At 35.7% G+C, this 15,219-nt stretch overlaps 1 protein-coding gene across 9 annotated transcripts in view; it reads left to right on the forward strand.

Annotated features, from left to right (window-relative positions):
* Positions 1-15,219, forward strand: part of DNTT (DNA nucleotidylexotransferase) — a 129,513-nt gene that overhangs the window by 82,601 nt on the left and 31,693 nt on the right. The gene's annotated exons all lie outside the window — the stretch shown is intronic.

A 15,219-nucleotide genomic window follows, 5' to 3' on the forward strand; every position in this document is an offset into this window, starting at 1 on the left:
TTAATTCAGCTAATACCATGCATAGTTTTCTGAAATGCTCAGCCAGTGAATTTAAATGCATCCATTTTAATACTTAGGCCAAGAAGCACGTTCAAGTATAATATTTAAAATATACTACTTGAGAAGTATTTTCCATCTATGGATGAGCACTAAATATCTTACAAGTTGTCTCACAAATAAATAGCTCTAAAATAAAATATATTCATGATACTACATAAAACAGGTCAGTAAAAAGTCTTCTAAATGTTATAGAGCATTAGGTACAAGGAGGACTCTTAAGACAGTGGAATATACTAAGATAAAGATGAAGAAGCAAAATTAAAAAAAAGACAGGAGATTTCAGGTAAAGTAGTAAGATAAGAGAAACATAAAGCACAAGAGGTCAAATCAAAGCTATACACGGCTTTGATGAGATGGAGATGACTAGTTTGATAGTTCTTTCCTTACATGTTACCTATAAAATAGTTTCACTGGGGTTCACCTGCTAAGAAGAAGATGCCTTACAAAACTGAGGCCACTCAAGGTGGGAATGGAATGAAGAGAGACAGAGCAATTGTCTTTGTAACACTAAGGGACATGCAGAAGAAAGTGACATTCTTTCTAAAGGAAAATCATCAGAACTCTGCATAAAGGTAGTTGAAACAAAACTCTGGCAGCAGCCTTAGACTAAGTTCCCAGCAGTAGAGTCAGCTGTAAGGTAACATTAATGGGCTGAAGATAGGGCTGGGCTATGATTAAGAGGCTTAATAAATGTGCCAAACCAGACAGAATAGTGCTAATAATGCTTAGCCACCTTTCTGTTAGACACGTGTAGGTGCACCAAGAAACAAGTGTCTGTTTCTTGTTTTGTTGCACACAATGGTGCTTAAGCATCTCTTACATATGAACTGCAGTGCCTGTGCTTATATGATTCAGGACAGAAATAGAAATTATTTAATTCTTTTTGTCTTGTGTGCAGCCTTTCTTGGATGGGTGTTGTTTTCTCTGAGAAGTTTCTGCTGCCTCAATGTGTTTGAGTTTATTTCTTACTGTTGATATGCTTTACATGTAAGTGTCTCAGGGCATCTGTGTCAGAGACGACGTTGCTCTGAGAATTTTGTATTGTCTTAGTGAGCAGTTACTGTGAAAAACAATAGTGTTCTGTGGTTCACCATGTGCAAAAGAGTTCTTCAGGTTCTGATGCCACATGGTTCAGAGATTGCAGAAGCAAATACCTGATGTTTAGAGCCAAGAGATCAAAAATCAGTTTTAATTATGCTACACATTGTACTTGATAATTTTTCCATGCTTTTATACCCAGGAACCTGGATTGAAAACAGGACATTTATAGCAGAGTTTACTATTGCTGATAGACTCTTTAGCAGGAGTCAAAGTGTGTTGTAGACTGGTTAGTTGCTGTAAAGATGGTTGACAGCGCAAGTTAAGAATGATGTTTTCCTGTCAGATAATCATGAGGAAAGCTGCAAACATTGGTGACCTTGCAACTAGGGAATACATTTTGCAGATCCCTGTGAGCAAGAGTAGCCACAACATTTTAATTAAGTGCGATGTGATCTTGCTAGTGGTGTGGTGACATGATAACAAGGAGGTAGCTGCTGGTTACATTTTTTTTGTTGTTACAATATGAGTCAGGATATTTTCTACATGCCAGATAACAGGAAAAGGCTAAAAAGGTTTACACTAAATCATGTATGAAAGGCATGAATGAAAAGATATAGTCAAAAATAGTCCTTTTAGTTGCTTTCAGTTTGGAATTGGTGGAATATATTATGGATTGTTGCTGTACAGTGGGAGAGATAGATGGAAATGTTTCAGGCAATCTTTTTGAAAAATGGAAAATCAACATTAAATAGCAGCAAAACCTAATATGATAGACTTGGTTATAATCATCTGCTATGACAGCTGTTCTTTCACACCACTAGGGCCTATCTTGTTGAGCAAAAACCCAAACCCATTAAAGCCTTGTGGATTGCCTCTTCTCAAATACATACTTATAAACTCATGCTAGTTCATAAAGTAATAACCTTACATGCTTTATCTTGTGCTACTGATCAAGGATGGCAGAATATTTTCCTTTTATCTTGGCATATCTTACAGCTAGACACAGGTCTAGTAGATAAACACAAGAAACACGCCTGATTAATTGGTTCTGTCGCAGTGGTTGATGTGTCCAGTTGCACCTAATTTCTTTACCTTAGTGATAGCATCGTCGTTGGGTATCATATCCAATGGGGATGTTATATATTTGATGTAATATCCTTATTTCATTTATGAAGTGTCTTGATGTTGTTATAGTATGCATTTGTATCACTACAATAAATGGTACTACACCCACACTTAGCCAATGTAGATTTGACCCTCACCATTCTTATCTTATAAATAAAACGTGAGCAGCCCCTCCTTCCATTCTCACTAAAAGGTTGGTGGGAGCTTGGATGTTGATTTCAGTTGAATCATGACAAAATAGGAGGTCACTTTCAACTGATTGTTTGAGAAATTGAACTGGCAAGAAATGGTGACCCAGGGAATGCATCTTCACATTTCATCTGAATATTAAAATATGTACCTATAGTGAAGAGATCCTTGAAATGTCTCATTACCTGAGGTCACAAAACAGTGCAGGTTGAAAAAGTCAGGATTGTTTTCAGAAAGAAGTCAGGACAAAGAATACAAGAAATATTACATGACTGGTTCTTTGAAAGACTCTGAAAATATATGGCTTGTGCTTTATGATATCTGGATCAGGAAGAATTGCGCAGAGAGAACTCTAAAAAGCTACATTCTCAAACAGAGTATTTCCTTGCCATGGTTTGGGAATTAAGGAAGTTGGTTAGTAATAATCAGAGAAGTTTTCAATCTAGAATTAAATCGACTAAGCCAACTTCATGAGCTGCTTAGGCTGATGGAGAATCACATCTTGGAGCAGAGCAAGGAAATTTTGTAAAGGAGGGTAACAAGATTTCACAATGGAGGGATTTACTCAAGTTAGAAGTTAAATTTAATGACAGGCTTGTCCACACTTTAAAAGGCTTTTCTGGTATGCCTATACTTGTAGAATATATTGGCAGCCTTTCTGCAGTGTCCCTTTGATAGTATAGTTTAAATGATTTTCTCAAATGGAATAACCTGTTTTGGCCCAAAGGGCGTAACTGTTTCAGCTTCAGGGAACTGCTGGCAAACAATGTACATTCACACCACACAGCTCTCTTGGCAATCCACTTGTGTAAACCAAGTAGACAAATTTTGAATTTCAGTTTCTTTCTCTGTAAAAGGCTAGTGTTCTTTACCCCATAGATTAGGGGGGTAAAGTTATCTTCCCTTAGGCAAAATTAGTAGATGACACAATCCAAATTAGGTATTCAAAGGGAACAATCTCATTTTCTCTGCATTATGCTTTTGTAAAATTCCCTACCTACCTTGCAGTAGGGGTAACTACTCCTGCAAGTGCAGTTATTGAAAATATGTATGTCAGCTCAATCCTGGAAAAATTCCACAGTTCACTCTAAAAATGTGAGTGAGCAATTTTCTTAAATATAACAAAATTGTACATGTCCTTGAAGTTTAAACTGTGCATATTTTTTTCAGAAGTGCTTGAGTAAAATTTGGTAGAAAGGCTAGACTCAAACTCACCGTGTTGCAGCTGTCTCTGGCAACTACACAAATGTTTAAATTGTATTATATCTTTGATGGAATAGATTAATAAAATACTTTAAATTAATCACAACTAAAGTAGAATTACACATATTGCCCCAAAATGCCAGAATTCAAAATTTGGCTTCTCATGTCTTTGTCACTACCCCAGTTGCTTGAACAATTACCTACACTCCTTGGCCATTACACCATTGGCTCAAACAGAAGTGTTAATCCTATTTCATGTTAAAATTTCTGAGAGATATCTTATTTCTGGTTGTCCTTTCGCCCCCCACTGTGGATGCAAGCAATCTATTTCTCAGTTCAAGGAATTTTAATAGAAAAACTGTCATGTTTATATAACTTCCAGTACAGCTGAGCAGGAAGCAAATAGAAACCTTTATTTTTACGGTAGGTTGATTCTAGGGATTGTCCCATCACTGCCAAGTAAGTGAAACCCAGGCAGAACATTCAATATCATTCAGGCATTCTGAAAAAGCTTGTTTCCTTCTTCACATGAACATTAATATTGTCTTTTAAATTGTTTAAAGAGAACATTTTGATTTTTAGAAATGCTAAAGTAGACAGGCATGAAAAAGAACTTTTTGATGAAAGTTTCTGTGACAAAGCAATGTGTTGAAGGAATAAGCCTTTTGAAACACTCAAGAGAATAAGTTAGAGAGAATTAAAATGGATGGGGTTTGAATTCATATTTTCAATCTACTGCCAGAAAGCATCAGGACAAATTGTTGCTATAAAGCTGATTGTTAATTTTGTTGAATTATCAGTATAGAAAAATAACTTTTACCTTCTTCTTTAAAATAAAATACTGTATCTTAAATATATGCTTATACATACTTATGAGATTCTGAGTAAGTAAAATAGAAACATAATTCTGAACCAAGCAATTTTGTCTTGGATAAAAAAAAATCTAAACTAGTAAATGGAAAATATTTTTTACAGGTTGTAAAAAAAAAGGTGTGACAAGTAGTTTAATAAAAGCATTTTTAAAATATACACCTTTCATAACTAATAATGCAGACTTTTGTTTACTTATTTCAGTAAATAATTTGAATGCAGCTGACCATTCTATTTTTTCTGCTGCATTATTATTGATGTTGAAGAGATCACTAGGTTACTGTTTTAGCAATGTGTCTCACTTAGCTGAGGTTTTGGTTTGCACCAGCTGAGATAGAAGCAAAAAACTGGAAAGCTTTCTGACTTTTAAATCTCGAATGTTAGTGCATAGCAAGCATTCCATCCTACCTTTAGGCATTTGGAGTACATATGTAATCTATAGCCAGCTCTGGCCCAAATTCTTCTCTGGCAGAACACCAGCAGAATATGGAAAATGCACCTGAATTGGTCTTGAAAAAATGAATAGCTATACATAATGGATAATCCAGATCTGGAAGGATTCAGTGCTCTCCAATTTGTGTGAGTCTGTTCTGGAAAGTGCCAGTCACCAATTACCTCCAAAGACAGAAGTGCTAAAACCTTTACCTTCTCTTTCATTCTCTCATATTAATTTATTTTTAGATAGAGGTAGAGGTAATTTTTTAATTCTTTACCTTCCTTTCTTAGTGGTTGTTTTTGTTTTGGTTATTTGGTTGGGGGTTTTTGGTTGGGATTTTTTCCCCTGTAAAGTACATCATGCTTTCTGATAATGCACCAAAATATCTAACATCTGAGAACACTGATGTCTTATTTGTATTCTTCAAAATTGGAGGTAGCTGGATTTCCCTGTCTCCCAGTTTGCATAGTTCTAAAGCTGTAAAGCTGTCTTTAAGGATTTTATTTAGGCCAAAAGAAACTAGGTACTTCAGGATGTCTAAGCAGGTCTAGTCTGAGATGCCTCCTCTTATAAATAATAAAAACATATCTTCTCTCCAGTCAGGTCTGATTACTCAGTTCTTATTACATATTGGAATATGTTATTTTTCCTTCAGGTTTCAGAACAATTAAAATCTGTAAAATTTCTAGTAACTAGTATGGATGCTGTACCACTGTCTTACAGGCTGTTTCTTAAGAGTGAGAAAGCTTGTTTTCATAGAATGTGCTGACAGAGGAGTTCACGTGTGCAAAGCTATGTAGATGTTTTAAGACTAAATTCATCTGCATACCTCACATTTCAGCTGAATAGATGAGATCCCAAATCCACAACAATACTTGTTGAACTGTATGTCTCTTTCAAACAGTTTTGAAGTGGTTTTATTTTGTCATTGATTGGCACTGGGCAAAATCTGTTTATGCAGGAAGTTTCTATGATGTCATTTGAAATGCTTGATTGAAATTAAGTGTAATTTAAAGAATTTGCCAAGACAGCAAAAGCAAAACTTCAGCAATGTATTTCATGACTTTAAATAAAACTGTGACAGATTGGTATGGTACATTTCATAAGCTTTAAAGCTTGAAATTACATGGCCAGCTTCCAGGTAGAGTTGTGCTATTTATATGAAATTGAGACAGCACTTGCAGTGATTCAAAGCTTAAGCATAGTTTTGTTTTGCTTGGTGGAATAGTGAATTTACTCCAAGTAGAGGATTCAGAGAGGCTAAAGCTGTTAGTAACAAAAAAGTCATCTTATGTGCAAGCCAAAAGTGGTAAATATTCAGCATCAGGGTATAATTTGTGACAGCCACGTTCAGGCTTCAATGTCATGGAAGGAAGACAAATATGTTTTTCCCATAGAGGAGGAACTTCTTACTTGTGTGAGTGACTGTGCACTGGAACATATTGCCCAGAGAGGCTTTGGAGTCTCCCTGACAGAAGATATTCAAGAGCAGTCTGGATGCAATTCTGTGCAAAGTGCTCTGAGGTGACCCTGCTCGGGCAGGGAGGCTGGAGCAGATGACCCAGGGGGTTCCTTTCCAACCTGAGCCACTCTGTGAAAGCCAGAGCACAGCAGCACCATCCAGGCTGTGCAACTGATACAATCACTAGAGATAGCCATACTTGCTAAATAGCAAGTAGCTGACTAAATTCTTACATTGGTATTCTCCTGTTTTGTTGTCTTAGTAGAAACCAGACTGCTGGAAGACAGCTTTATGAATTATTTTAATAGTGTACAGTAGATTTGGTTGAAAAACAATTTTGCAACTGTTTTTCACAGAAATTGCTTTTCTGTTTTTAACTAATCTGAAGTTAAGGTTGGAGACAAGTAGTTTCAGCATGTGGCCAGCAGGTGGTCCTCCTCAAGGCAATACTTACAAAAATAGGTGAATCACTTTGTTTTTAATATTTTTGTTTGTGATCAATTATTTTTCAGTTCTTAAAATTTTGAGTTCTATTCAGATTTTCATGTTGTTCCATGACTATGGTTTTCATAGATGCTAGTGTATAAGAGAATCCTTACACAGCCTTGTTTTAAACCAAATATGCTTTGAAATAGCCATTTGGCTGAAGGTACATAGAAGGCAATATATAAACACACCATTCACCATTCATTGTTTTCACAGGGCAGGGAAATATTTTCAGGGTTTTGCATAGAAGATGTTTAACACATTAAATAATTAAATAATTTAAATACAAATAATCTAAGAGAGATATCTTAGATCAGTCAATAGCTCTAAGTTTAGCTACACTGGTCATGTAAGTTCCTCAGCTGAATAACTGTTTTCTGACCTTTTCCTTTCATTGCATTAAATTAAATACCTGTTAAAACAAAACTTATCATCATGACATGAAGAGGAGTACCCGAGTGTCTTGTGCTCTGAGAAATGTCTAAGTTTCTTTTGGGTCATAAAAGATACAGTCAAGCATAGCATGACATACTTTGGTCTTTGAAAGTGCATTTAATGAGACGAGGTGAGGGCCATGCATTACCACCTTTTTTTGAGGCAATGTAGTCACTGAGGATGAAATTGCGTTTCAAGTAAATTTAAGTGCTGTTGCACAGGTTTTTCACTGGTTCTCTTCACTTCAGTGATTTTTACCTTCAGAACAAAACTTGTAGAAATAACCAGTGATGTGATCTCTTCTGCTGCAGCAGGTAATGCTCCTTTCTCCTGACTCCATACAAGAAGATCTTTTAAGTGATTACTTCTTTGCATTGTTAGGTCTCTCCCTAAAAGGGCTCTTGAACAGAAGCTACTAATGTACAATACCAGCAATATCCTGCTGAATAAATGAGAAACCAAAAATGCTTGTTTTGTGTATCCTATATTAAAGCTGTATTCCCCTATGCTGTCTAGTAAGGTTTCTCATCCTAAAGGGAGAGGATTTTTCCCAATGCTGCTTCATTGCAGAGTTGGATTAACTTCAAAAATAAAATAAATATGTTTCACAGCCATGGAAAATGGGTTCTGCCTCCAGTGAATTAGAATTACTGTTACACTGGGCAAGAAAAATAGCATTTTAATGAAGTGTCCACCCTCAAGCACTTTTTCCAGAGAAGATACCTGTGAATCTTTGCCAAATACTTGCAGAGTTCAGCTGGGTTTATGTTAAATTACTTGGCCGGGTGAAGAAGCTACTGTATGCTACCTTTGGCAATTCAAATCTTTGTAGAAGTCTGATTTATAGCTGCCCAGGGGAACAGTTCTCAGTTTTCACTATGTTTTTCTTTCAGAGACAGTATAACCTAAATAATTATATTCTTAAATTAGTGGGAAAAGTAATTCTGCAGACAAAGCTGTGACAGCAATTTTTTTTACCCACAAATTCCCTCAAAATGAATCAGGGTAGTTCTCATAACTGTATGGTATCTTTTCAGTTAAATATATCATTATATCAGTTTTAATTTTAATTGTCTTTGCTAGTGGCAGAATTTATTTCAGTTGATTTAATTAGATTATTGCTATTTTAGACATTATTCAGCATCCTATTAAACCATCTTACAGATATTAACTATACCCCAGAAGAGCACTGTAATGTAAAATCAGGGAACAATTAACCCTCAAGGGGCAGGAATTCCAGGATTTCCTTTGATATAACACAAAAACTCAGTCAGTTTGGATTTAGAATTCTGGAAATATTCAACCCGAAGTTTTTATCAGCTGGTGCAAACCAAGCGCAGTAGGGTGCCTGAAAGGCTAGGCCTTGAACTCAGAGTCCAGCTATAAAATGTTAGCACAAGTATCTTCCCACACTGACACTTTTCCTCTCCAGGTGATTTTTTTGTACCTTACCACCTATGTAGCATTAGAAAGAAGAGAATTAATTTTGACACTGACTGGCAACCACTAGTGTCAAACTGCCTTCAAATGCAATTAGAATCTAATTCAAATAACAACCAGGAGAGCAGAAATTATCTGAAGAAGCCCAACCCATATCTGTCTTCTACAGATACCTGATCAGATCTTGGTTCACTGTTTTCCTTATTACTTTAGGAATGTTACTTTATTTTTGAAAAGCAGGTTCTGACTATTGGCATTCACTGAAATCAGGGTATAGATACTTGCAGTGTTAAGATGGGGAGGAATCTAGGTTATTATTTTTTGTAACTATGCTCAAAATTGTCATCTACTGCTTGTAATTAGTTTTTGCTTAAAGTAACCTGGTAATCTCTACAGCTTTTTCTTCCTATTTACTACCGTGTCCTTGTCCTGCACTGGAAGGCTTGCTGGTGTTTTAATTCTGGAATCAAAGTGATCTGACTCTTAAAATCTAAACTTAGGGACACATAGTATGGCTTCATGCGATAAATAGTATAGCTGAGCCTTCTGTCTAATTTGATGAACTAAAAAATGGCATCTTGCTTTAGGCATCCTCATTGATTTTACTTCTTTGTCATGTTTAAGGTGGAGAGGAAGCACCAAGAGAGCAAATGAAGCTGGTGCTGGAGTTTGGCATGTTTGAGAGCCCCTGGTTTATTCTGACTGAATGTTCCCTCTTCCCCTCTCCCTCTGCTGACAAAGTGGGCACTGCACAATGTGAGTCAGGCTTGCCAACACTTACATTTTGTATTCTGCTGTCTCTGCTTTCTGTGTGTCTGTTTTTGGATTGTTAACTTTGGTTGAGCTGCTTCTGCACTTCAGTGAGCATTTATTTTCTTGCTACCTAGTCTAGATGTATGTGAACCACCATGACATTGACACTGTTGAATCTAAATGTTGTTTTAGAAATGTGGAGCTGACCTGAATATTAAGGAAAGCTCCTGAGATAAAGCTGGAAGGGATTTGAAGAACAGCTTACATGTGGTGTACAGAGCTTGGCTGGTCATTTATGCTAGCAATGGGCTGGTGCAGTATTATGCTGCTACTTAGGTTGTTTGTAGTCTCTACAGTCAGAATTTGTCAGAACCTCTATTTGTCAAAGTATGTAACTGAGAGTTTCTGAGGAAATAACATCAAATAAATGTTATAGCATTTTCTTGTAATTTGGAAGACACTTTCTGCCACAAACAAAATAACTTTTTAACTTCTTTTAACTATTTCTCAGTCCCTATTGCAAATGAAATAACCATATTGCAAACATAATTTCTTCCATTTAACAAACTCCTTCAGCATGAAATCAGTGTTTCAGAAATCCTTGCACAGATCTGACTCTGCTAATTTCTTGTCAGTGTACTAATTGTATAAGCAGCAAAGGTTAATGTCCTTCTGAGTCAAAGCCATTTACTCTGGGTCCAGATTTCAGATCTGAAAAAAGGTAGGGGGAGAAAATGTTCTGGCATAATATCTTGTGATTAAATTCTGAATTCAGTAAATTCTCTTTAGGCAAAATATTCAGGGAATTGTAATTATTGATCTACTTAGTAGACCACTGTTTTTCTATTTTATAAAAACTCTAGCAATTTATATCTGAAGATGGGGCACTATGCAACGAGGTTTTGAAAATCTGTTGTACCAGAGCCAAGAATTATTCTGTAACTATTTTGCAGCTGGTAGAATTCTTCTTCTGTCAAACATGAAGGATTTTACTTTCTGTGTAATAGCTGTAGCACTGTCACACTCCAGAACTTCAAGCTTAAAGAATGTTTTTTTCTCTTTATAAGGGGTTTATTCAAAGGAAATATGTAGTTCTTCATAGTTTGACTGACAGTAACTCTGACTAATTTTAATATCTGGCTGTAAGAAATTGTCTGTCCCCTGTTCGACATCTCAGCAAAGACTGCTTAATAAGCAAATCCACAGGCATGCAGACTACCTGGGATTTGGAATATAAATGTATGTTCCTTTTCCTGAAAGGCACATGTTGGTTGGAGATAGGTTGTAGAAGCAAATTAATCAGGATTGCAGTTATTAGACAGAATTCCTGTGCCACTTCTATTTGGTCAAATTCAACTGATGTCAAACAATAATTCCACGCTGCTGTTACAGTGGGAATTACATGAGACCCAGCACAGAGGATACATCCCTAGAGCAAAAATATGGCATTGGTATCAGAACAGACAGAAAAAAATGTTTGCACTGCGTGTACATATGTGTGCATGTTCCATTAGAGCTCTAATTACATGTTTTACTGGGCATGCACACTAAGGCTACTAGGGTTCCCCCTCAGGAACATGCATTTTATGGTACTTATAAATTATTTGTTTGTTGTTTCTAAAATAAGTGATTCTGCTACTTATTTGAGTGCTCTCTTCACTGCTCAAACAAAAGATCATTGCTCTATATCACAGTATTTTAATTTCTTCAGCTATGTGTAACTTTCTGCAGCATTTAATTCCTTTTCCATTGCCACACAATCATCACTTCAGCAATTACTTCTGTTCTTCTTAGATGTTTATGCATATTACTCATTCATATTCAAGAAAATCTTCAAATGTCCTCGCATATTTTCAAATCACTTGGGGATGTCTGTCTAGAAGCTGTCCTCCCTCCATTTCCCAAAAGAAGAATGCTGAGATGACGCTTAATTTAACATATAATGAATTCCCATATTTCTTTCAACAAATAAAGGGCTTGTCATTTTTTTTATATCAACTTCCAGCATCTTAGCTAAGATCCAATTTGCTATACAAATAAATTTCAGCTGGATTGCTTTTAGTCTGAGCTCTCTGGAAGAAAGGGAGAGTTAAACCCTCTGATATTCTGTGCAGACTCTCCACATGCTGTCAAAGGCCCACTCCATGTAGTACTGCTCTGAGATTACTTTTTCTGATTTTCCTAGCGTTTGCTATCAAAATACAACTATATGATAAAATGCTCAGGAAAGAGATAAATAAAAAAATCTTTCCAGTTTTGTGGTGAATATTGACTATATTTCTGATAGCAATTCCTGATGGACTGATTTTTTCCGCTGTGTTTCCTGATAGCAATCACTCTCCATAACACATTTTAGAGTTATGGGGTTTTTCTTTTTCATTGTATAGGCTGCAAATGTCATGACTAAAATATTGATTATCATCTGAGTATTATCATAAATATGCTATTTTAGAAAATACAATCCAGTTTCATCAAACAGATTAGCTTGGAACATTAGCCAACACCCAGTATTTGAGAGTTCATGTCTTCCTCCACAATTATTATTTTTCCACAATTTTGACAGGAATAAAAGCTTCAGTCAGATAGAAAGAAGCTTGAAATGCCTATGCCAAATCTGTTTACATTCACCATTATTTGTACCCACTTCATTGTGCTATTTTTTTGCTGTTGAGTGTTTGATTTGAAGAATTATCATGTAATTAATTATATGCAGTTAATTTGCCAAGTTCCAGGAATCCCACAAAATTCATTCTTCTTTAACATTTATTGTAGTTGGTCAGACATTGGAAATAAGCACCTGTTGTCAGTCCACCAGGTTCTTAAATACATATGCTTGTCTTTGAGCAAACAATTAATGTTTCTGATTATCTGTGGCAGTGTTCTCATGTGTAAAGTTCAGAATGCTTGTGGAAACACTGAAGGTTTTAACACTAGTTCAACACTTTTAATTCTATCATGCCAAAAATAATTTTCTCTGATTAAGGAATAGGTAGCATTTGCTTAGTAAATGTAGTCATGGCTATGCTGTGACTGCTACAACACTAAAAAAGCCCTGAAACCAAACCAAAAATCCAAAATTATTTGGAAATTGTCCATCTGTGGTTTTTTTTTTTGAGAGATAGAAATACCAGTTGTCCAGCTTGTCTCCAGTCCAGATTCTGAGACTGTAGAACCAGTGGGACATAGTCATCTCTGATGGCCTTTCAGAGCAGCTAGTGGAAATATTTTTCTTCCTCTGAATATTAAAGTGACATTTTTCACAAAGAGAGTGTTGAAGTGCCCTTCCTAAGATGGTTTTGGGAATCAGTTGAATTACACAATATGGCAGCTGTGAAGAAATGTTATTTTAGACTGCTCTGGAAAGCATGGTACTAAATTGGATGCCTGGTCCAAAATTCCTAGTTGCCTTTCCATTTTTATTCCAATATCAGGCAAATTCTTTGTTATTTAGCTGACAAGGACAAACCTGAAGTAAATCACTTAACTGGAGAACTGTTTTCACACAGAAATGAAGTAAGAGATTGAGAAGGATTTGCAAAAACTATTATAATCTCACTCTGAATGAAGTGTAAATCTCTGAAACCAGGAAAATATGAATGAAACACCACAGGAACCCATTACCAAATAGCCTAAGTAACCCAAAGACAAATCTAGTATAGTGTTCAAGGTTTTAAAGTCAGAAGGAATTTTTCTCATCCAATAGTGAAGTTTTGTGAGTAGTAGGGAAATGTCAGTCCACCTTTCCTCAGCTAAACTAATTTTATCAGCATTGTCATTGATGTGGCTTTGCCATCATGTGCTATTCCAGTATCTCAAAATATTCTGCACACATACAACTTTTAAATGTCTAATAATGCAGGTACTGCCATTGTAGATTAAGACAGTAGGATTATCCTTTGCCATATATTCATATCTTTAAGTCATTATGATAGTTATATTTGATGACTTGGAATCTAATAACAGCAAGAAAGATAATTCCGACAACCTTAAAGGTAGTTCATTGACTGCTAAGAAACATTTACCAGCTTTATACGAGTTTAGTCAGCCAAGAATTGAACACAGTTAATTAATAGTGCACTGTCTTTTATTGTCTTTGGGCTTGAATAAATTATTAGAAGAAAAGGTAAGCTGCAATTTCCATTCTTTGAGGTGCTGGTTTTCTTATAGCTTCAGCTTAATGAAGATGTAGGTTTAAATTTGAAGAAAAGAAAAATATGTAAGTGGATTCTGAATAGGAAATCCAAAACTTGGTTATTTTCTTGTTCAAAGCTTCAGAAAACTGAACTCATCAGAAAAAAAGGCCACTGAGAGCATTTCAATAAATAGTCTCTGTCTTGGGAAATAGAGGGCCAGTGAAGCACCTTGGATTTTTTGTGATTTTATGGCTTGATTGATGCAGTATTTTGTAGATGTTTTTGCCCTAAAATATGTAGATGTTGAGGAAGCATGGGGAGTCAGCTCCCAATTCCATCAGCTTCCAATTTCTTCCTTTTATTTCTTTAAAAATAATTTTAAGCAAATATTCTTATGCCACTCTGCATCTCTAAGATAGGAATAGTGAGTTCATTCCCTTTGAAAAAATATTTTGAGACATGTTAGTAAAAAGTGCTATGTAAGAGCTTTGCATTATTATTATAATTTTAGAGATAATGCATAGCATCCTACAAAATAACTCAGTGTTACATGGAATACTAAATATTTTCTAACTTCTTGACTTTGAATTGCTGTTCAGTTTCTAAGTCTAGACTGACGCTTTGTTTGAAACCTCTTTGAAATAATTTCTACCTGTTTAAGCAATTTCGACTTTGCTGCAGACACAGCACAATAGTTGCATTATAGTGAGTATGACTGCTTGTCAAATGCAAAGCCCAGACTTTCATCTCCTTACAACTTTGTGCTAATGCTGTTCAACTATCCATCAGTTAGATGACATCCTGTCACACAAATCACAGTTGACAAGTCTGCCTATCTGTTCTGTTCCTACAAATTTCCAAGTTTAAGAAACCAGGTTCAGTTTTAGGCATTATTTTAATATAATAAATAATTTAAAGAAATTAAAAAAATCTTTTGGGTTCTACAGTTTTATTTTCATTGCTTGAATAGCAGTTCACAAATTCTCTGAATACTTGACAGTGTTAACTGAAACCCTTCTGAGCTATAACATCATGTACCCTCGTGAACATCAGCAAGAGCATACTTTTCCTATAAACACATGAGAAACATTTGGAAATCTGCTGCACATGAGAGTCACTACTCCAGATTTTGGGTGCTTACTCCACCAACTCCATAAAGGAGAATAATTCTCATTGCAAAAATCTCTCTCTGCTCATTTCTCCTTAGGCTGGAGTGATTGCACTCAGTAAATGTGTGTGCAGCTCCTGTTGTACTGGCGAGTCCAAAATTAAAACCTTGAATTGGTTCTGCAATACTCAGATGAATTGCACTGTGAAATAAATTTTCATGTGTCCTCAAGCATTTTATAATTCTGAAGGGAAACATTCAATAACATGCTTTTGCTTGTTTTTAAATGATAGCTAAGTCTTAATCGTATTTCCGTTTAACACCTTTGGAAAGCAGATGAAAGACAAGCTGAATGCTTAGACTTAAACAGAGAAAAACAAGAGGTTATGACATAATTTTTCATTAAGAACATTTGCAATTAAATGTTGTGCACATCGATTTAATTATGAAATCCTTAGTGCGTGTAATGAACAAGCTT

Source organism: Passer montanus, unplaced genomic scaffold (assembly GCF_014805655.1).
Source record: "Passer montanus isolate IOZ18808 unplaced genomic scaffold, ASM1480565v1 scaffold21, whole genome shotgun sequence".
In the NCBI taxonomy this organism is placed as follows: domain Eukaryota; kingdom Metazoa; phylum Chordata; class Aves; order Passeriformes; family Passeridae; genus Passer; species Passer montanus.